The 24,064-nt window shown below is 34.6% G+C and overlaps 2 long non-coding RNA genes across 2 annotated transcripts; one reads left to right on the forward strand and one right to left on the reverse strand.

Annotated features, from left to right (window-relative positions):
* The first annotated feature begins 16,689 nt into the window (after positions 1-16,689).
* Positions 16,690-19,133, forward strand: LOC115702499 (uncharacterized). Its single transcript, XR_004008899.2, has 3 exons — positions 16,690-16,840; positions 17,034-17,176; positions 18,911-19,133. It is a non-coding gene; the product is annotated as an uncharacterized LOC115702499 (long non-coding RNA).
* Positions 19,134-20,510: 1,377 nt separating this feature from the next.
* Positions 20,511-21,197, reverse strand: LOC115702501 (uncharacterized). Its single transcript, XR_004008900.2, has 3 exons — positions 21,105-21,197; positions 20,873-21,000; positions 20,511-20,785 (listed from the first exon to the last, which is right to left on the reverse strand). It is a non-coding gene; the product is annotated as an uncharacterized LOC115702501 (long non-coding RNA).
* Positions 21,198-24,064: the final 2,867 nt, after the last annotated feature.

Here is a 24,064-nt window from a genome sequence, read left to right on the forward strand (position 1 = left end):
GAGTCTTTTGTCATATTGTTTTATAAGTTTAATTAAAAAGCAAAATTTTAATTAATCACGTTTTTCCATAAACCTCGTTGATTAGCAACGAGCTGCACAGTATGTTTGAAAATCACGTAATACGCCTAAGTTAGTTAGGGTGTTACAATTTGGTATCAGAGCCGCCAGGTTGTCTTCCGAAGATCGTCACGACATGTACAATCATCATCAGCAGTTAGCTCGGTTCACGGTTCAGTAAGCCTTTATTGCTTTAGTAGTTTATTTTATTCAGTTATAAAAGAAAAAGAAAAGCCTGTTAGGAAGCATGTTAGTAGCCTGATAGTAGAATAGGCGCATGTTTCGTTTTGAATACGACCTGATATGCCAACTCTTGGTTTCGCAGGCGGTTCTAACTAGATGGACGCCAGGCGGACTACCAGGAGTCAGGGCAACTCCGTAAGGTCGAACCAAGGAAAGGGAGCTCAGTTTCCCCCACCTGCTAGGGGCCGAGGTAGAGGTCCCCGAGGCAGGGCTCGTGGTCGGGGTGATGAGAACCCACCACAGGCTGCCCAGGCTCCCCCAGCCGATCAGGGAACCCCGAATTGGGAGTTGCGGTTTGCGGAGATGCAAGCCCGGATAGAAGAACAAGACCTCACGATTCAGAGGTTGAGACAGCAGGGTGCTCCTGCAGTTCCAGTGCCCGTAGTTCCAGTGGCACCTGCCCCTGCTGCCCAGGCCGAGATAGTGGTGGCGGCCCATAGATTGGAACCTCTGTATGAGCGATTTCGGAAGCAAGCACCTCCGGTTTTCCTAGGAGGTCCGGACGTAATGAAAGCCGAGCAATGGCTGACGGTGATCACCAAGATCTTGAACTTTATGGGTGTCACCGGTAACGATAGAGTGGTGTGCGCCACATTCCAGTTCCAGGAGGACGCGCTGGTCTGGTGGGACATGGTGTCTCAGATCCATGACGTCACCACCATGACCTGGGAAAGGTTCCAGGAACTCTTCAACGCAAAGTATTACAATGAGGCGGTCAGAAGCGCCAAGAGGAAAGAGTTCGCTCACCTGACCCAGCGTGAGAACATGAGCGTCACTGAGTATACTACTCAGTTTGATCGGTTGGCGAGGTTAGCCTCGGGAATTGTGCCGACCGACTTCAGCAAGAAGGAGAAGTATCTGGACGGGTTGAATGCCAGGATCAGGCATGACTTGATGATCACCACCGACGACAGCACCACCTATGCTCAGATGGTGGAAAAGGCACTGTGAGCTGAGGGCGCAGTGGGGTGCATGTCAGAATCAGCCAGTACTCTGGTTAGTGGCAGGGCTCCTACCCCTCCTGGATCAGGCTATAGCAGGGGGAGTAGTGGTTCGGCCATTGATCAGAGGAAGAGAGCACCCACTGCTTCCGGTGGCTCGAGTCAGAATAAGAGGTTCCGGGGGAACCAGAACAGAGGGAGTCGTCCAGGTGGTACTGAGACCCGCTTCTCCTATCCCGAGTGCCCTAGCTGCAAGAGGCACCATCGGGGCGAGTGCAAAGGTCAGGGATGTTTTCATTGTGGCATGCCCGGACACTTCAAGAGGGAATGTCCCCAGCTCCGACCAGAGGCACCGAGAGCTCCAGCGATACCCACTCCGGCGGGGTATTTGCTATCACGCAGGCTGATGCAGATGCCAGCCCATCAGTTGTCACAGGTCAGCTTTCTATTAACAACTCGCTATATTCAGTGCTGTTTGATTCTGGGGCTACACATTCTTATGTGGCGGCCAGGGTCTTTAGTAAATTGGGTAGACCCTATGATAGATATGAATCAGGGTTTGGAACCCTGTTACCTGGCGGAGAATTGGTTATCTCCAATAGGTGGATTAGGTCTATGCCGATCAGGATAGATGGTAGAGAGTTAAGCGGCGATGCGATAGAGATGAGTTTAGTCGAATTCGATATTATTTTAGGAATGGATTTCCTATCTAAATATTCGGCGAGCATTGACTGTAAAAGGAAGATGGTGGTCTTCCAACCGGAAAGTGAAGAACCGTTTGTATTTGTTGGTTCAGTTCAGGGATCTCGGATCCCGGTGATCTCGGCTATGTCAGTGAGAGAATTGTTGCACGGCGGTTGCTTAGGGTTTCTGGCCGTGGTGGTGGACACCACTCGGCCAGATACCATTCGGCCAGAGGACATCAGGGTGGTTCGGGAACTTTTGGATGTTTTTCCCGAAGAACTTCCAGGGTTACCACCTCAGCGGGAGATTGATTTCGTGATAGACTTGGCACCAGGGGTGGAACCGATTTCCAGAGCCCCGTATAGGATGGCTCCAGCTGAAATTAAGGAATTAAAGATTCAGCTCCAAGGGTTGCTTGACATAGGGTTTATTCGGCCCAGTGTGTCACCCTGGGGAGCCCCGGTTTTGTTCGTCAAGAAGAAGGATGGATCTATGAGGATGTGCATCGACTACAGGGAGTTGAACAAGCTGACGGTGAAGAATAAATATCCATTACCTAGGATCGATGACTTGTTCGATCAGCTTCAGGGGAAGACGGTCTTTTCTAAGATTGATCTCCGTTCGGGTTATCATCAGTTGAGAATCCGAGAGGAGGACATTCCGAAGACGGCTTTCCGCACTAGGTATGGACATTACGAGTTTCTGGTTATGTCATTCGGACTAACCAATGCTCCTGCAGCATTCATGGACCTGATGAATAGAGTATTCAAGGATTTCCTCGATATCTGTGTGATTGTATTTATCGACGACATCCTCGTATACTCTCAATCAGAAGAGGAGCATGAGTTACATCTTCAGATGTTACTGCAACGACTTCGAGAACATAAGCTATATGCCAAGTTCAAGAAATGTGAGTTCTGGCTATCTCAAGTGTCCTTCCTAGGGCACATTGTGAGCAAAGATGGGATCAAGGTAGATCCCGGGAAGATTGAATCCGTCAGGGATTGGCCGAGACCGAAGACAGTGACAGAGATCAGAAGCTTCTTGGGTTTAGCCGGGTACTACCGTAGGTTCGTCGAAGGGTTCTCTAAAATTTCAATGCCCCTAACCGAACTTACAAAGAAGAATCAGAGATTTATTTGGTCAGATAAGTGCGAAGCTAGCTTTCAGGAGCTAAAACAGAGGTTGATTACTGCTCTGGTGCTAGCTTTGCCTTCGGACAAGGAGAAGTTCGTAGTCTACTGTGACGCATCCAAACAGGGTTTGGGGTGTGTATTGATGCAAGCCGATCGGGTCATCGCTTATGCCTCCCGTCAGTTAAAGGATTATGAACAGCGATACCCGACTCATGATTTAGAATTAGCCGCAGTGGTTTTTGCACTGAAGATTTGGCGGCATTACCTGTATGGGGAGAACTGTGAGATCTATACCGACCATAAAAGTCTCAAGTATTTCTTTACTCAGAAAGATTTGAACATGAGACAAAGGCGTTGGTTGGAATTAGTGAAGGATTACGATTGTGAGATCCTCTATCATCCCGGAAAAGCCAATGTAGTGGCAGATGCCCTGAGCAGAAAGGGTCCCGGGCAAATAACTAGTATGGTTCAGATCTCACCTCAGCTAGCAGAGGATATGGTTAGATCCAGCATTGAGTTTGTGGTAGGTCAGCTTCACAACTTAACGGTGCAATCTGATCTGTTGGAAAGAATAAAAGTCGCTCAGATGACGGATCCAGAGTTAGTAAAGGCCCGAGATGAGGTGTTGGCTGGTCAAGCCAAGGACTTTTCAGTGTCAGACAGTGGGATGCTTTTGTATAAAGCCAGGGTTTGTGTTCCGAACAGTGTGGAACTTAGAAATGAGATCTTTGAGGAGGCTCATTCTACCCCGTATTCTCTGCATCCCGGCACCACCAAGATGTACCAAGATTTGAAACCGTACTTCTGGTGGAGCGGTATGAAGAAGAATTTGGTAGAATTCGTATCGAGATGCCTCACTTGTCAGCAGATTAAGGCTGAACATCAGAGACCAGCAGGGTTGTTGCAGCCTCTAACCCTACCAGAATGGAAATGGGAGGATATTACGATAGATTTTGTGGTCGGGTTACCTAGGACCATGGGTTTATTCGATTCCATCGGGGTAGTGGTGGACCGATTTACGAAATCTGCTCATTTTCTGCCGGTTAGAACAACATTTTCAGTGGATCAGTTGGCAGAACTGTACGTCAGAGAGATAGTAAGACTTCACGGGGTACCGAAGTCTATAGTTTCGGACAGGGATCCGAAGTTCACCTCCAAATTTTGGCAAAGTTTGCAACGGGCAATGGGTACAAAGCTAAAATTCAGTACAGCATTCCATCCTCAGACAGATGGTCAGTCCAAAAGGACAATTCAGATATTGGAGGATATGTTGAGAGCCTGTGTTATGGACTTTGAAGGCTCATGGAATAAATACCTACCGTTGATAGAATTTGCGTACAACAACAGTTATCAGAGTACGATAGGGATGGCTCCCTATGAACTGTTGTACGATAGGAAGTGTAGATCCCCTATCCACTGGGATGAGACAGGGGAGAGGAAATACCTAGGTCCAGAGTCAGTTCAGCGGACCAATGAGGCGATAGAGAAGATAAAAGCTAGAATGCTTGCCTCACAGAGCAGACAGAAGAGTTACGCAGATCCGAAACGCAGAGATGTTGAGTTCCAAGTAGGGGACCATGTGTTTTTACGGGTATCTCCGATGAAGGGAATTAAACGTTTCGGGAAAAGAGGCAAGTTATGCCCTAGATTTACTGGACCTTTCGAGATTCTCGAGAAGATAGGTCAAGTGGCATATCGGTTAGCATTGCCTCCAGCCTTATCAGCAGTTCACAACGTATTCCATGTCTCGATGTTGAGAAAATACGTTTCAGACCCCTCTCATATACTCAGTTATGAGAGCCTTCAGCTACGGCCAGACATGACTTATGAGGAACAGCCAGTGCAGATCCTGGATAGAAAGGATAAAGTCCTTCGGAATAAGACCATAGCATTGGTCAAGGTTCTCTGGAGAAACAGCAAGGTGGAGGAAGCCACCTGGGAGCTAGAGACAGATATGAGAGCTCATTATCCAGAGTTATTCAGGTTAGATTTCGGGGACGAAATCCTTTTAAGGGGGGGATAGTTGTAAAGCCCGCTTAGTTAATTTGGAAATTATCAGTTAATTATGATTAATTATGAAATTATTTATAGCTATTTAAATAATTTATTACGGTTATTTATGGAATTCAGAATTGCATGTTATGTTATTCAGTAGCTTGCATATTTTGCATTTCCGGTGCCCGGTATTTTGGAACTCGGCGTTTGGCTCAGTAGAAATCACAACTTAGTATGTTAGTAGTTTGGGGACGGGTTTTTGACATTGGGAATGTCGGGAATGGCCGGGAATTTAGAAATACCCAAAAATACCCCTTTAGTATGATTTATGTGATTTTAGTGTGGAGGGGCAAAATGGTCTTTTTGCCCCAATGACTTTTGTCTTTTAGTGACTTGATTTAATTGAAAAATAAATGTTTAAGTGTTTATTTGATGGCTGAAATAAAATGGGATAAGTGGCATTATGTGTTTCCTTCATTCTTTTACAAACACTTAGAAAAAAATTAGAAAAAACTCTCTCTTTCTTTCCTCTCTATTTTCGGCTGTGCATGTGGGTGCAAAGGGGTGGATTTTGCTTTGATTTTCTAGTGGATTCTCATCCAAAGCTAAGCATTCTTCAAGCTAGGTTAGCTTCTTTTGTTTTCTCTTGAATTTGGTTGAAATTTTGATGAAAATATGAGGATTCTTGCATGATTTTTTAGTTGCTGTTGCTGCTGTGATTTTGTGTTAATTTATGTGGTTTAAAGCATGTTAATTGAGGTTAAATGAGCTGTTTTGAAAGCATGTTGATAGGTTGTTCAAAGCTTAAGTTTTCTATGAAAAAATATGTGATTTTTGAGAGAAAAGGTTATATTTTGTTGCTGTGATGTTGAGGATGTTTGCTTGAGTTTCCAGAGGTTATTCTGAGCTTGATTATGTAGAATTAAGTTGGTTTGATTGCTTGTTAGGTGGATTTGCTCAAGTTTGAGTTTAGAACTCAAAGCTTGAGCTCCAATGGTGATTTTTGTTTATGTGTTTTCTGGGTTGTTTTGAGGCCTTAGAAATGTTCTAGGGAAGGTATAGAACAGGTCTGGAAAGTTTGATTCAATTTGGGGTTGAATTGGTCGAGTTATGAAAATTTGATGTTGCTGCCTGCGAGGAACCGGAATTCCGGTTGTGCATCCGGAATTCCGGATGAGGGTCCTGAATTTCCCAGAACCGGAATTCTTGTTGGGAAACCGGTCTACCGGTTGGGGAATTTTCAGAACCCGTGTTTTTCCTCGTTTTTACTTTTTAAGGGGTATTGCCATTCTTTTTATCGATAGGGAAACTTTTAGTTCCTAGTTTAAGTCCCCGGGAAGTGATTTAGCGTGTCACTTATAGCATTGTGATCTTTATGGTTTAGGAGCCAGTAATCTGCCACTCAGCTACAGTTCCAGTCAGGTTGACCGGCACACCTGAATTCGGAATCCAGGTAAGATTAGTATAACAGTATGCATATGTAGATTACATGTTTAGCGTGCATGTAGGAAGCCTGCTAGTTTACATTAGTTATGTATATAGGCTTCGAACCATCCAACCCTGTCACGTCGGTACAGGCTGGAGTATGACCAGCAGCCGGAGTATGACCGGTTTGACCGATCAGGCTGACATTTGGTTGGTGGTTCCGTGCTATTGACCTATCCCGTCGGTACAGGCTGGAGTATGACCAGCAGCCGGAGTATGACCGGTTCGACCGATCAGGAGGATACTTGTCAATAGTACCGTCCCTGTGAACGTTCAAAACTCAGTACCATGTTGGACATGGCAGTAGTGGCTTAGTACCATGTTGGACATGGCAGTAGCGGGACTCAGTATCGTGTTGGACACGGCAGTTAGAATTATGTATGAGTATTATTATGCTTTTCTTACTGAGTCTGTCGACTCACAGTTTACGTTTATGTGTAGGTAAAGGCAAGGCTATAGCTGATGGACCGTGAGCGAGCTTATGAGATTGTACATGTCCTGGCGGTTAGGCCTGGAGCGTACGATCCTCGGGACAGCAAGGCTGATTTTTTGTAACTGGTCGTTAGACGACCTTTATTTTATGTAACAGTTAAACAGTTAAAACTTTTTGTAAATAATTTTATAATCGGGATCCCGAGTCTTTTGTCATATTGTTTTATAAGTTTAATTAAAAAGCAAAATTTTAATTAATCACGTTTTTCCATAAACCTCGTTGATTAGCAACGAGCTGCACAGTATGTTTGAAAATCACGTAATACGTCTAAGTTAGTTAGGGTGTTACAGTCATGCACCATACTTTAATTTCTACATACATACTAACAATTAATAAATACTATTATGTATACATCAAATTTAAGATACTAACATGTGATGTGATGATACTCTTAAGTATATATGTTCGAAATTATACATATTAATTCATATATACTTCTATTATATTATTTATATAATATAATATTTATAATTAAGGGAAAAATAATTAAGTGTGACAAAATAATCTGTTTGTCTAATAGTAACATACAATATGATGTTATAATATTTTAGTACAATCATAAAAAAGAATTTGCAATTTCTCGAAAAATGATCATAAAATTGTGTAATTTTTCTATTTACATTATCACTCTTAAATTAGTAAAGGATATTATTAGTTGTTTATGAGTGAAAAAATGATAGCTATTGATAATGCAGCTGTTGTAGAATTGATTTATTCATTTACAAAGTGTATAAATAGTTCAAAATTGATTGGGAGTGATTTGGAACACTTTAGAGAAGAATTGACCAAAGGTGAAAAAACTGGTAACTCATAACCAATTACTATTTTTCTTTTGAGCATATCAATTGTATGTGTTTTTGAATGTTGGGAGTTTTTCTAACAGCTCAAAAATCTAGATCAACTAATTAATACTAACGTGCGCCCACTTTATAATTGGTAATAACCAAAGACTTTATGGTAATTATTCATATTCATTGAGGGTGAAAAAATTCTATGAATAATGACCATTATAATTGTTACATTAAGCTGAAACCACGAGTTATATGGTTAGAACTTTGTCTAATATGTTCATCTTTAGACATGAGGCTAAGCTGTAAAGCCCGCTTAGTTAATTTGGAAATTAGCAGTTGTTTATGATTATTTATGAAATTATTTATAGCTATTTAAATAATTTATTATACTGTTATTTATGTTATTCAGTATCTTGCATATTTTGCATTTCCGGTGTCCGGTATTTTGGAACTCGGCGTTTGGTTCAGTAGAAATCACAACTTAGTATGTTAGTAGTTGGGGACGGGTTTTAGACATTGGGAATGTCGGGAATGGCCGGGAATTTAGAATGTCCCAAAAATACCCCTTTAGTATGATTTATGTGGTTTTAAGGTGGAGGGGCAAAATGGTCTTTTTGCCCCATTAGTATTTTGTCTTTTAGTGAATTTTTATTTGAAAATTAAATGTTTATTTTAATTGTATACTTGGCTAAAATGTTTATTGCATATAGTTTATTCATTTTCTCTTTTTAGCAAAAAGATCACTAAGTTTAGAAAAAGATAGAAAATTTCCAAAATTACACTCAAAGCTCTCTCTCTTTTCCTCTCTCTCTCTCGGCTGTGCATGTGGGTGAAAAAGGGTGGATTTTTGCTTTGATTTTCTAGTGGATTCTCACCCAAAGCTAAGCATTCTTCAAGCTAGGTTAGCTTCTTTAGTTTTCTCTTGAATTTTGTTGAAAATATGATGATCCTTGCATGATTTTTAGTTGTTGTTGCTGCTGTGATTTTGTTGTTGATATATGTGGTTTAAAGCATGTTAATTGATGTTAATTGAGCTATGTTGAAAGCATGTTGGATTGATTGTTTAAAGTTTGAGTTTTCTATGCAAAAATGTGGTTTTTGGAGGAAAATATAGTGATTCTGTTATTGTGTTGTTGCTGTAGTTTCTAATAGCTTTCAGAGGTGATTTCATGCTTATTTGAGTAGAATTAACTAGGTTTGAATGCATGTTTGTGGGAATTGCTCAAGTTTGAGTTTAGAACTCAAAGCTTGAGCTTTAATGGTGATTTTTGATTCTGTGGTTTTTGGGTTAGTTTGAGGCCTTAGAAATGTTCTAGGGATGGTATAGAACAGGTCTGGAAAGTTTGGAACCATTTGGGGTCGAATTGGTCGAGTTATGAAAAATTTGGTTTGCTGCCTGCGAGGAACCGGAATTCCGGTTGTGCATCCGGAATTCCGGATGAGGGTTCAGTAATTCCCAGAACCGGAATTCCGGTTGGGCAACCGGTCTGCCGGTTGGGGAATTTTTCAGAACCCTAGTTTTCCTCGTTTTTATGTTTTTAGGGGTATTGCCATGCTTTTTATCGATAGGGAAACTTTTAGTTCCAAGTTTTAGTCCCCGGGAAGTGATTTAGCGTGTCACTTATAGCGTTGTGATTTTTATTGTTTAGGAGCCAGTAATCCGCCGCTCAGCTTCAGTTCCAGTCAGGTTGACCGGCACACCTGAAATCGGAATCCAGGTAAGATTAGTATAACAGTATGCATATGTAGATTAAATGTTTAGCGTGCATGTAGGAAGCCTGTTAGATTACATTAGTTATGTATATAGGCTTCGAACCATCCAACCCTGTCACGTCGGTACAGGCTGGATACAAGAAATCTGATCTTTACCTACAAATATTTTACCTACAATTAAATATTTGTATATAAAAGGTATATTTAGCTACTAGTATTTATTGGTACTAATTATTGGTTGGCATATATAAGTCAAATCTCATTAAACTTTCCGAATATAATTGCTACAAATAAATTGTGTAGGTGTAGAGTTTTACAAACATATATTTTATGGAGAAAGTCTCGTTTCCCACTTTTATTTCATTTTATAATTTTATTAAAAATTAAATGATGATGTGTATGCGTATGTGTCAAAATTTATCCAAATGTCAATATGTAAACCCTACATACATGGAAAATTTTACTTAATATATTATATTGATAAAATAAAGGATACAAAAAATACCTAGGGTTTTTTAACATCATCACTAACACTCAGCCGCCTCTATCTCTATGTTTCTCACATTTGCAACTTTCCCCTTCTTCGTGTCTATCAAGTAGCAGCTCCCTTCTTTCTCTTCGTTCTCTCTATTGTTGGTAAGCTTTGTTAATTTTAAACTTCTTAATTTGTTTCAGTTTGATTTTTTAGATATTCTAAACCTTGAACCCACGACTCTTTGTTCATCATCGACGAGACCTCCATTGAAAAGATCTTAAGTCTCTGCCTATATTTCGCTGCAGCAAGCCTCTCTCTTCACATTAGTTTAAGCTCAATTCGATTTCCCTCTCTTCAGTAAGGCTCTCTCTCTCTCTCTCTCTCTCTCTCTCTCTCTCTCTCTCTCTCTCTCTTTCTCTGTTTGTTTCTCTCTATTTTCCTGAATCTTTCCCTTTATCTTGAGTCAGATCATCCTTTAAACCATCTTTCAATTTTTCTTTCGATTTCAATATATATATAATATTTCTATTTTATTTGCTCTATGTTTCGATCAACGAACTTTAAAGTCTCTTCTATTTTATTAATTTTATCGAATGTATTATATATTGTCTCAGAGTTTTGTATATAATTCATTGAATCTTGTAAAAACTTTATTGAATTTTTGTAATCTTTTATGTGTAACTAGTAATGCTAGAGATGCTTGAGCCTCTTTTGTCTCTAATATTTGTTTATATATTTGATGATCTTGTGAATAATTGCTCAATGCATTTTCCTGTTGTATTCATTTTAGGCCCCAATGATTTTGGAAAAAATTAAGAACAACCTATCTACACACAGGTTAATTTTATAATACAAATTGGTATATATATAATATTCTTTTTGCGATAGGGTTTGATTAGTTACTTAGATAATTTAATTTGTATTGAAGATGAACTAATTATGGTTGATGAGGCATAAAGTATAATGTCCAAACAACGATTTGTATAGGTACCTATAACATTGAATTGAATAATGAATAAATATTCTAAAGAACTTGAGAAATTTTGGCAATCATTAACCAAGATTGAAATGCTATTTGTCAACTTTTCTGTCTCAAGTTAGCTAATTTCCCTAATGTTGTTATTAATTAAATTGTATATAAATAAAAATATTGGCCGTTTGACTTGCTTCCATTTTGAAATTTTGGAATTCTATGATTGTAAATCATAGCATTACAATATATATTTAAAATTCCTAATATGCTACTTGTACACTTTTCTTAACATAGTTTTGGCACATTATTGCTTGCCATCATATTGCAAGTATACAAACTAGAATTATTATCCAAATTTATATGCCATGGATACAGACTTTAATTGTAAGAAATTGTGATATCACCCTTATTGTTTTTAATTAGTTGCTACAAAAATTACTACTCCAATATATTCTAGTTTTAGTTGTGGGACGATTATTTAATGAAATTGGTAATATAATTTTGATCAACTCATACTACCCAATCTTATGTTTTTTTTTCAAGAGACAACCCAATCTTTGAACAAAGCGAGAACAGTTGCTACCATATTTTACTATTAATGTCATATTTTTTGTAATTTTATTGACTTTAAGATATGTCTAAATAATTTTTCTTGTCTTATACTTTTACCACTTGCCATATGGAACAACTCTTGAAGACATCAAGAAAATGATTTAATTAGAAGGCTCTTCGCCAAAACCATCATCAAGATTGTTCTTCAGCTTTATGTTGCAATCATGTCTTTCATCAAGCAATCAAGCATTTCAAGATAGGAGGAGACAATTTAGATATGAAAAAAAGAAAAAGAAGGGAAAGAAATTTTTTTCTTCCCAAAATGTGTTTCAGTTTTGTAAAATAGAGTTATGTTAGGATATTAATCAATATTGGTGTCAGATTTGTAATTGAAATTACATTGAAATAAATTAATGTATATTTTATAATTAAATTTGGTCTGCTTTATTTTTTTTTAAAAAAAAATAATATTATATAATTTTAAAAAATTTATTAAAATAATAAGATACTAGCAAACTTGTTATGTGAACCATTCAATGGGTGACACGTGGTAAAATTATTAAATCCCATATTGGTTGGCCAAATAAATTTGACACGTGGACAAGTAAAAATGTTTCATGTTTTGTCCTATGTGGCTGCCACATAAGATGACATGTGATTGTATACATCATTTGCTTAATCATCATTGTAGGGTCCACCATATAAGTTACCTACAAATAAGAATAATTGTAGGTATAGATCTTTCTCCACAATCTTTTACCTACAATTATAAATTATTTGTTTATTTGTAGGTAAAGTTGCTTACCTACAATTAGATAATTTTTACCTACAATTACAGTATGTAGGTAAAGAACCTATTTTCTTACCTGAGTTAGTTAGGGTGTTACATAAGCAGACTTGATAATTTCATAAGAGCATTTTTAGAATTTTTCTAAGTATCCATGCGAAGGAGAAAATAACTTTTAGGATGACAAAGATTCTTGAGCCTTGATTAAACTTATTGTGTTGAGTGTTCTCGTTCTTATTCTTCTCTCATTATTTTGTAATCTTGATGTAATACATTTTTATATATTTTATGTATCTCGTTGTAATCCTTTATATTTTCTCTTGTAATGAGAAAATTACAATTAGGTATAGTCAAAAAATAATAATTATAAAAAAAAAGAAAAGATATTATTAGGAAACCAAATACAAGGTAACTTTTTTTTTATTATTCTAATTTGTCATATTAAATACAATTTAGTGGATGGTAATATGATCTATATTCATGGGACATTATTATGTATATATATAATTAAAATTATATGACTTTTATGTATAGGTATGCATGGAACGTTGCTTTCAGTCTTATGTATATATGCCTTCTCCATATGCATGGAACATTGCTTTCAGTCTATTATTTTTGTGGGCATTGCTTTCAGTGTCTATAATTTCATGTTTTACTTTTTCTTAGATATGAATCATTATAAATAAAAACTACGCTGAGGAAAACGAGGTTGACTATAATGATCTAATCTTTCAAGATTCACAATACCTAGATACTGCTTGTAACTGCTCATTCTCACTTAATGACCTTGATAAAGAAATATGTAGGGGACTATCTATTTCTCCACCTGTCAACAACAAACCCATTTATCAACAAGTGGCAACAAAAGAGCGAGTCCTTCATCAGCGTGGCAAGAGGACGATAGTGACAAAGAAGACTACATGAATCTCAGTCCCTCACATGACCTCATTAACAAAAATTGGTAAAACTCCTAAACCACTGCAAAGATACCCACCTGTGTTTGTGACATGCTTGTCCTATGTCAATAATGAAGTGAACATATGACTCCTAAAAAGGTCAGTCCATTATTTTATATGCCTTGACCAGTGACTATTCACAAGACCAAAAGAGATTCCCTCTCATAACAAAATGACAACTAGCGACAAGAAATCATTCAGACAATAGAGATTTCTCTGGTCATCTGAAAATTTCGTCTGTTTGTAGTTGTATATAAAAAAGAGTCTAGAATGCCAGAGATTCTCTAGCTAGGGAAAGATGTAATTTAAGACTTAATAATTAAGGTTTGTAATGTTTTCTGTTTGTTGATGGCCCATATATATGGCCTCTCATTTCTGTTAAGGGTATCAACCTTTTGAATAGAAAAAATCTTAACTATCTTTCCAAATATGTCTTTCTAAATCTCCTCTCTGGGCTATTTCTCTACTAGGATAGATCATAAGAATATTATCAGTAGCTCCAATACCACCCATAAGATATATAAAAGTAAAGTCTATATAGTAGGTGTCAATCTCAAAAGCATATCCTACAAAGGCTAAGAGGAAAAGCCAGCGTTAGGGAAAGCTTGAGTTTGATTCTGACTATATGGATTAGCGTTATATCTCTTTCTCCTGCATTTCACAAAGATATATAAAAGCAAATTCTATATAGTAGGTGTAAATCTAAAAAGCATAACCTACAAAGGCTAAGAGGAAAAGCTAGCGTTAGGGCCGGAAAGCTTGAGTTTGATTCCGACTATATGGATTAGCGTTATATCTCTTTCTCCTGCATTTCACTCATATCTATTACACACAAATGGACCGAGGTCTAACTCATATCCATTTCGGGGCAGTCAGACTTGCCCTAACCCATCACGAAAGAAAAGGCTTACTAGTCTGTGCAAGAATAACATTGCTTGACACAAGAATGAGAAAGTTCCAACATGCCTCCATAGGCACTTTGGAAGCAACACTCAATGCAGGCACGGTCATCGTTACATTCTATCCCAATTTTTGTATGTCCTTAAAGGATAAACAGTTGCTAGATGCATTAAAAATAAAAGAAACAATTTATATATGCATTATATATATGGTATTAAATTTTCATACATTATTCATATGAGGGACTCTTTAAAATATGTGGGAATCATTTTTGAATTCTTTGTTTCTTAATTATCCATTCATGATTGAGGTATTTTGAACAGGAAATTTAAGTTGGGATTGAAGAAGCCTATAAATTCACAAGATAATTATTATTTTTTTTTGTAATGAATGCATAATTAGGCATGAAAATTAGTAGAGTCTTAGTAATTTAATAATTATTTATAATTATATGTGCATTAGTAAAAGAAATAAAATCTATTGTCAAAACTAGACATTAGAGAAATAATTTTTCAATTATGGAGATTTTATTAGATTCTAGGTGAGCCATGCAAGTCATTTTTTAATTTTGGCATTTTTATGTTTTATGCCCAGTAATAGTAAAATCAACGTTTTGGCCAACAGTGTCACCTAGATACGGTTTAGTATCTTAGAATTAGCGAGACAAAATTTATGGATAGTTATAATTATTGGAAATATTTTACCAGGATCTAGATTTACTAACAAGTATTAAACACATATAAAGTTAAAAAATATTACATTGGTGACAGCAGAATAATATGACATTTAAGTTAATTAACATGTTATTTTTATGTTTATGGTTTAATATACTATTTCTGATAAATCCAGCACATATAATGTTGTTCACAATTACAATGATGTCATCACAGTGAAAAATAATTGTGATTATATACTTCAAAGTATACTCCCATGATTTATTAGTTTACTGGATTTAGATTGACGTGATAATCTACAATAAAATTTACTTACACATTGGATAAGTGGTATATCTTTTCCAAGGCATTGGTAAAGTATGTTAGTATCAGATGTATTGAGTATACATTAGACTGGACCGATATTGAACTTGGATAAGATATCATAAATTTACCGTTATATCTTTCTAAGTCAATATGATCACTTAGTTGATCTTAGGTCAATAGATCTTAATCCTGGGATGGTTAGGTTCGAGCTTAACTGTATTATTTATGTTCTTTGACTTGTTCGTTAAAGCTAACCAAATAGATTGGCCCAACACTTACATCTTAGGAACATGGTAGTACAATTGAGTGGGAGCGCTAATCATAGATACGAAATCTATAACTTTTATATTGACATAGAAGTGAAATGATGATTTCCTTTGAGTTTGACATAATAGAGATAAATGGAAGAGCTCTTATTTCAGTAATTATATTAGTTTACTAAGATATCATTTATAGGAAGCTAAGTGTTGTAAGGATAAAATACACTGAAGGGTAGAACGGTAAATTTTTTCCTACTCGATGTAAATCATCTATAGAGGCTCTTTGATTCTTTAGATTATAACAATGGATAATTAATATCATATATTTAGAACATATAGAACATTCTATATAATTAAAAGTGTAATTTCAAATCTATAGTGGAGTCAGGAGAAATTAATAAGATAGAGAATTTACTCGGTAAATTCTAGAACTACTTATCAGAAGCTTGATTATGTAGGCCCATGGTCCCCGCACTAGTTGAGATAATATTAGCTTGTAGACTTAGTTAATCGGTTTTAATTAACGAATTAGAATTCTAAATTAGACTATATCTTATATATGAATTTTTACTAAGTAAGGGTTTAATTGAGAAGAAAAGTGATTTTAGGGTATATTTATTAATTAAGAGACTTTGTAAAGTCTATGTAATAAATAAGTTAAATGACACTTTAATTTGACAATTAATTATAATTTTTAAATAAATATATTTGACAATTAAATGTTTTAAATTAAAAAAGGACATTTGTGAAAGAAAAAGATAAGTTCTTAAATAAATGGCAAAATTAAAATTTGTGGGGTCTACTTGTATGGTCGGGCACTTAAGTGATTTTTAGCTATTATTTTATCTTTTTTAATTCCATATAATTTAAACTCTAACCCTAGAAGGAATCCTATAAATACATAATGATAGACTCTAATTTTCACAAGCTCCTCAGACAATTCTGTCAAACAAATGAAAATAAAGAGCCTCCCATATTTTCGAATTCTTTCTCTCTCTCACTACTACAAAATGGATAATTCGCGACGGTCCTAAAAACGCTTTTTTTTTAGGCCTGTCGCTAAAAATTTTGTGTGAGTGTTGAAAACCGTCGCCTATAGTGCACCATAGGCGACAGTTTTAAACACTCGTATAAATTAAGCGACAGTTAATAAATGTGGAGATTTTTTTTTAAAAAAAAAATAAAATACTATTCCCCACGTTTTAGAACCGTCGAGCAAAGTATTAGCCACGGTTTAAAACCGTGGGGCATACTTTGACCCACGGTTTAAAACCGTCGGGGAAAGCCCTTTATAATAAAACACCCTCTACATTTCAGATCACGCTTTCCCTCTACATTACATATTGCTCCAAACCCTCTCATTTGCTCCAAACCCTTTCTCTCGTTCTTCATGATCGACGAGCCCAAACTCTCTCCCCGGTAAGACTCTCTCTCTCTCTCTCTCTCTCTCTCTCTCTCTCTCTCTCTCTCTCTCTCTCTCTTTCTCCATTTTTATTTCTTTTCTTCGGTAGGACTTGCTTTGTTTTTGCATCTTCACATTTATGTTTAGGGTTTTTGCTTTGTTCTTCATCATCGATTTCACTCTCAATCTCAAACTCGATTTCACTCACAGATCTCTCTCTCACGGCGACGCAGCTCTGCCACCACCAGCGACGCACCACTGCCGCCTCTCCACTCCACCGAGCGCCACCATCGTAGGCCGACCCCAAAAATCCCAAAGCCTTTCGCCCCTTCGCTATTTGCTTTCACATTCAGGTTAGTAAGAAATGTCTGACAGGAAAAAGAAATGTCTTAACATATCATGTTTTTCTACTTGTGTCTTGCATATTGTTGCTTTGCTTCAGCTGAATGTTTCTTCGTTTTTTTTTTCTTTGATGTGAATTAGCTTATCCAGGGCATAAAATAGTGATATAAATATATACATTCTCATTTTTCACACAGGCACTATATCATATTCTAGCTACGAATATTTTAAAGCTAGGTCTACATCTCTAATTATATAGTCAATTTTTTTAGCAATTATATGGAGAAGATTAATTACACAAAATAGTTGGTAACTTTTGTCAATAAATTAGGAGTGGGCAAATCGTTAGTCATATAGAAATAACACATGAACTTTCAAAGAAAGTGTTTGATAAGATCACCAAATATCTTTGATAATTTTGTCACCTTGAGACTATATATTGCAACATATAGCTTTCTACTCAGAGGTCAAACATATATTCCTTGTACAAGTTTCCTAAAGTCTGAAGGTCTAAGTGTCAGTGTCATATTTGTTTTTGTCTTGTAATTGATAAAAGTCAAGTCAGTATTAGATTTTGGGTCATATAAGTAGTTTCTGGATTATCTACTAATTACATTTCAATTATGTTTAAAGAAATAAAAACTGAAAATCAATGCTTTAACAACTTTAACTGTTACATTTTCTGATTTTTTCTTACCCATTTAGGTGGCCCTTGTTTACCCATTCAATTGTTTGCTTTGCTCTATATGTTAATTTATATATCTAAGTTAATATCCACGCAACCCAATCTGCATATTTTTTATATTAAGAAGACTTTCATTTTGATGGTTGTTTAATAAAAGTTTTGGTAAAACAACAACAAAATGTCTCGGTGATTAAGTGGTTTTATGGCTTGAAGTTGAAATTATGCTCTTTTAAATCATGTTTGATAGAATAACAAGATGTATTTGTGGGACTGCGTCAGCATTTCAGCAAAGCAAAGGGGAATGAGTTGTGACTTTTCTTACTGAAAATGCATTTGTATATTATAAATATATAAATATATGTTCACGGAAGTTACAAGACAGTTTTGTTTTTATTGTGATATTGTTAAGTTATATCAACAAGAATTTTTTTTACTTAAAATAGTGATGGAAATGGTTTACACTGTACTCTGTACGTGTTGAGCAAATTAAGTCTTTCGCAAGAATGAGAGATTTTCTTTTCAACTTTCTCAGAGAGAGTAGTTGTTGTTTGTGATCAGATTGACGGCCGGTGTTAGTAATAATCATGTTACATGGAAATTTTTATCTTCATTTTTTCAGAAAAAAAGAGCAATATTCACCTAGAATCATTACTTTCCTTTTGGTATTTGCCTTACCTTTGCCCCTTCCCTACTACTATTTTTTTTAAGCTTATTAGGTCACCATTTAGATTAACTTTGTTTTGGCATTTTACACAATGAAAGAATCTCTCTTTAATTCATGTGTTAAATAATAGTATATCCTGAAAAAAAAAAAAAAAAGGAAAATCTTAAAAGTGAAGTTGATTATGTAGATTTTTGGACATGAATATTTTTTTTATATTATAATTAAATAGTACTATATCATGCATTTGGATTGTGGTGCACTACTAATTTTTTCTTTTTTTATTATTCTCTTCAGCTAATATTAAATCTTAACAATAATTCGAGGAACAAAGCAAACAAGATATTGAACCTTGATCCAATATATATAATATATATAATTTATTTTTATTTTTGTCAGGGAAAGAGCGATCCGTACTCAAATGATGAGATGAATATCATGCGTGATCAGTGAATTGAATACGTCCGAGCACAGGCAGTGCAGCAAAGGCTATTACAATGATCAGTTTATGTTTTTGTTTATACTTTATCCTAACTAATTAGTGACAATGTATATAAATTAGTAAAAATTAATTAATGTAGGAAAAACTTTACTATATAAATCAGTTTCTGTTTCAGTTTCATTCGTGACAATATATATATACTTTATTTTAATTATTTTCTTTCCTTTTTTTTTTTTTGCAATTCAATGACTGGCAAAAACCTTCGTTGATAAATACGAAATTTATAATTAGACTGAAAAGTTTACTATAGGCCATTGTTTAATACTGTGCCTAACACATTATAGGCCACAGTTTTAAACTGTGGCCTATAGTATCGGCTACAGTTTAAAACTGTGGCCTATACTATAGGTCACAGTTTAAAATTGTGCCTAAAACACTATAGGCGACAGTTTTAAACCGTGGCCTATAGTATAGGCCACGGTTTTAAACCGTAGCCTAAACTATAGGCCACGGTTTTAACCCGTCGCCTATTGTGAACACTATAGGCGACGGTTTTCAACTGTGGCCCATACTATTTTCCCGACAGTTTTCAACTATCGTCAATTCTACCCAGTATCCGCGACGCTCGTATAGGCGACGGTTTTATGGACTGTCGAGAATTCTTTGGCCGACAGTGTAAAACTGACGGGAATTTGGTTTTTTTTAGTAGTGTCTTCTCCCTTCTATTTTCGAAGTTCCTGTAGTGAAGAGTACCTTGCCCATTCATATATAGTTAGTACTTAATCATAGTGTGAAAGATTATGAAGAATTCCATCAACAGAGAAGATCCAGGTTCAGATCTTGTTAATACTCTACGACAGATAGGAACAAGAGTTAACGATCTTAACGAAATAATATTCTGCTACCACCAATGTAAATATATATATATATATATATCTTTATATATTAAAAGTGCCTATCTAACGGCAATTCTTGGTTTAACGATTCTTGGTTTAACGATTCTTTTTTTTATTTAGGCTTACACGATTAACTTAACAGACTGTTAACGTTAAACGTTAACAAATAAATAAACCCAAAAAATTAAACAATCTTTTTCAAAATTAAAAAAAATATCTTACCCACATATCTCTCTAACAAACAATTTTTGAAATTTTTTTATTCATTCAAATATCTCTCTAACAAATTACACGCCTTCATTCCAATTTCAAAAAATAAACCAAATAATTAAACCCATAAAATTAAATATTTACGATTAACTTACATATTAAATAATTATGTTATTTATATTATACATATTATTCATTTAGAAAAACTAACATATCTATCTATATATACACCAATATCATTGTACACCAATATCGTTACATAAATATTCACTTTAAAATATAGAATAACTTCATTTTCTTCATAGACTTAAATATACATGATATATAAATATAATTATATAATATGCACATTCAAATGTTCCGAAACTATACACCAAATATAACAAGTTATAATTAAGGATTCAGAGACAAATTATTATTTATTATATTTTTTTTTTTTGACACATACATATTATTTATTATATTTCTTTTAGAACAAATAAAATATATTACCAAAATGGTAATCGTGCCAATAATTAAAATGGTATTTAGGCTAATGCATGCTAAGGCAAGCAAATAAAATGCAACACAACAAAAGATCTTATTTAATTAGCAAAAAAAAAAAAAGAATAGAACATATAACAATATAATTAATTAATTGTGCTTTTTGTGCTAAGGTAGCATAAAAGCATGTATATATATACTTGTGCTTTTCCTCGGAGCCTCTCTGAGTTAGTGTCATCAAAGCTGCATTTATTTATAACAATATAATTAATTAATTGTGCTTTTTGTGAAATTAATTATTAAATTGAATCGTTGTATATATATACTTACATGCCCTTGAATAGAACATATGGTTTGTAAAGTTGCACCAAACGCGTTACCAAATTGAATTTTCGCATACTCGTAACATACAAATCTCGAAAATACGACGGAAAGGCTTTGCTCAACAATTGCAGTATCTATATATATATATACATATATTAATCAAAAGAAATTAAATTAAAACAATGAAATATATAGATAATTGATGACATATATAATATATTAATGGAACTCTACAAACCTGTAGAGGTATAAGGTAGCATAAAAGCATGTAGATTCTGAAAATAGCCATATTAGAAACTGAATATCTTTTGAACACAAATGGATACAAATTACACGGCTTCATTCAAATGTTATTATATACTATGTAAAATATACTATGTAAAAATGGATACAAATTATTTATTAGATTGTTGTGAACTAATTTATTGAACACAACTTATCTCAATGTGATTTGTAGGTGAACCATACTCTCACTACACTTCATCATGTCAACGAAATTGATGTAGTATAACACTTCGAACAACATTTGAAAGAGAATTAAGCTTCCTTACACAAGGAGAGTAAATATTAATATCATACTTTATATTAAATATTCATAATATAAATATACTAATATATTACCTTAAAAATTTTGATGATACGACTAAGTAGTGCGTGCATTGCACGCACCTTCTACCTAGTATATATATAAATACCTATAAAAGATGGTGGACAGTGCGATGGGGGACTACCAGTGACGATGTGGGCAGTGTGGTCAGTAAGACAAGGTAGGTGTGTGGGACTAGGATGCCGGCACAGGGTGGGTGGGGTTAATTGATTAATTCTCTAATAAATAATAATTGATAATTCTAATATTTCTCTAATTTGATTCTGAATTATATAAATATTATTTTCTAATAAATAATATCTTTTATATCTCTCATTACATTATTTAACTAATTAAATAATATTTTATTTAACTAATTCATAGTTTTAAACAAATTTGAATAAAATAATTTAATCCAGTTAATTATTTAATTCGTAATTATACAATTATATTCAAAATAATAATTTATGTAAAATTACTATCTTACCCTTAAGAATTATTTCTCAACGAAATTATTAATTAGAAAAATAATCAATCTTCATATTAAACATTCCTATGTAGAAAGCCAATAAAATAACACAACTACCCTAGTTAATTAGTGGTATTCGAGAGTAGAGAAAACCTCTCTCCTAAAGAGCAACTCCAAATTTAAATTCACACAAGCTTCTTTTTCTCTCTCCTACAATATTATTTAAATACAGTACACAAAATGTATTACACTTGAACAAAATTACCTACCTTATAATTATATGTAATGGACTTGCTTCATAAGTGTAGTCACATACCTACACAGTATACACAAGTACGTAACTTTGGTCAATTACTTACAAAAATAACAACTTACCCTACAAACCAACGCAAATATTTTTAACGTGCTTTGCACTCACTCGCACGCACCTTGAAAAAACTTTCTAAGAGATCACTCATCTTAAGATTGCTCTAAGTCATCAAGCACGCTTAATTTTAGAGTTCTTAAGCGAATATGGATCTTATTGATATATGTAGTACTCATCAATCCATTTATCCTTACAAATCACAGGACTCTAATTGTCACAATCACCTCATATGGGGACCGACATCCTTAGCAATTGTACTTTTAGTTGGGTCAAGGCTCTGATACCATTTGTAATGCCCATGATTCACCTGGGTAGTCACATACCTACTTAATGTACACGAGTACACTACTTGCTGCTTCTGACTGACTCTGTAAACCAACACAAATTTTTCTAATGTGATTTGTCTTTACTCGCATACTTTGAGAAAATTTCTCAAGAGATTGTCCATTCTAAGATTGCTCCAAGTCAAACACGCTTAATTTTAGAGTTCTTAAGTTATGGGCTACCGAAAAAAAAATACATCTTGGTGATATCTTTCTTCATGGACAATTAAAAACTCAATATTTCTCCATTTTTTTTAATTTGGTTTGAGTTATCACTACTTTAATTAAAATACTAGTCATTCAACTACAAAAAAAAATGTTAAGAGATATCTTAATAAGGTGCCAAGCATATACTTGTAATTAATGTACACATATATTTATGATCTAAATAACAATTCCCATTCCAACATACTAACAATTATTGTGTAATAATCTATTAAAGCACCAACTAAAAAGGACAAGGCTTGCATGACTTTATTATTATATAACCAACCATATATATCCACTTGTGTGGTGATAGTTATTAGTAGGAGTAGTACAATGGGATTAACTATAACATGTCATCTCTCATTTTATGCACTGAGATCTCCCTTTAATTATTTTTGGTCTTGTACGTAGTTAGTACATAAATATTTAAATATGTGTGTTTATATTATAACAACAATACACTGTACTTGTATAATATTACACTCACAACTTTGATCTGATGTGTACACATAAATTTGACACACAGTAAAAAATAATTTCAAATATTCATGTTTATTTAGATCGTACTTTTTAAAATATTAACAGCTAATTGATAATTGATAATATAGTCTATAAGGTTTTTTGTACTATATAGTATATATATATACACTCATTATTTTATTTTTTATATTTTTTATAAAGAACACACCAACCCAAAAGGAGTATAGGTAGTGTTTTTCATGCATTGCTTTATTATTATTAGTAGGAATAACCTTGACTTTTTGTTAATTATTAACTTCTCCGAAAGTCAAGATTTTGGACCCACGACGACTTTTTTTCATCTGTCATTTTAGGCACACATATATAACACCTTTCCTCTAGTTCATATATAAATATGTGTGTTCATAACAGCAGGTAATAAATATAGGGGCAACATATTCAAATCTATCCAATAATTATAGACAACAGTCCAATCAAATTATAAATATATAGTAGAATAGGATTGAATTGGATTAAAAATGAATTGTTACATTTTAGTACTTATGCTGAATTGGTTATTAGATGACACTTTTAAAATCTAATTAAAAATCGACTTAATTTAATTAGATACAATATTCATTAAAAAAGATATTATATATTTAGTTATATAAAACAAAATTATATTTATCAACTGATTTGATGAAAAAAGTCTTTACTTCTTGAAAAACCGCGCGTGTTTTTGCAAATGTCAGTTATATATAAGAAAATATAAAAACTGTAAGCGTTT

Source organism: Cannabis sativa, chromosome X, assembly GCF_029168945.1.
Source record: "Cannabis sativa cultivar Pink pepper isolate KNU-18-1 chromosome X, ASM2916894v1, whole genome shotgun sequence".
NCBI lineage: Eukaryota > Viridiplantae > Streptophyta > Magnoliopsida > Rosales > Cannabaceae > Cannabis > Cannabis sativa.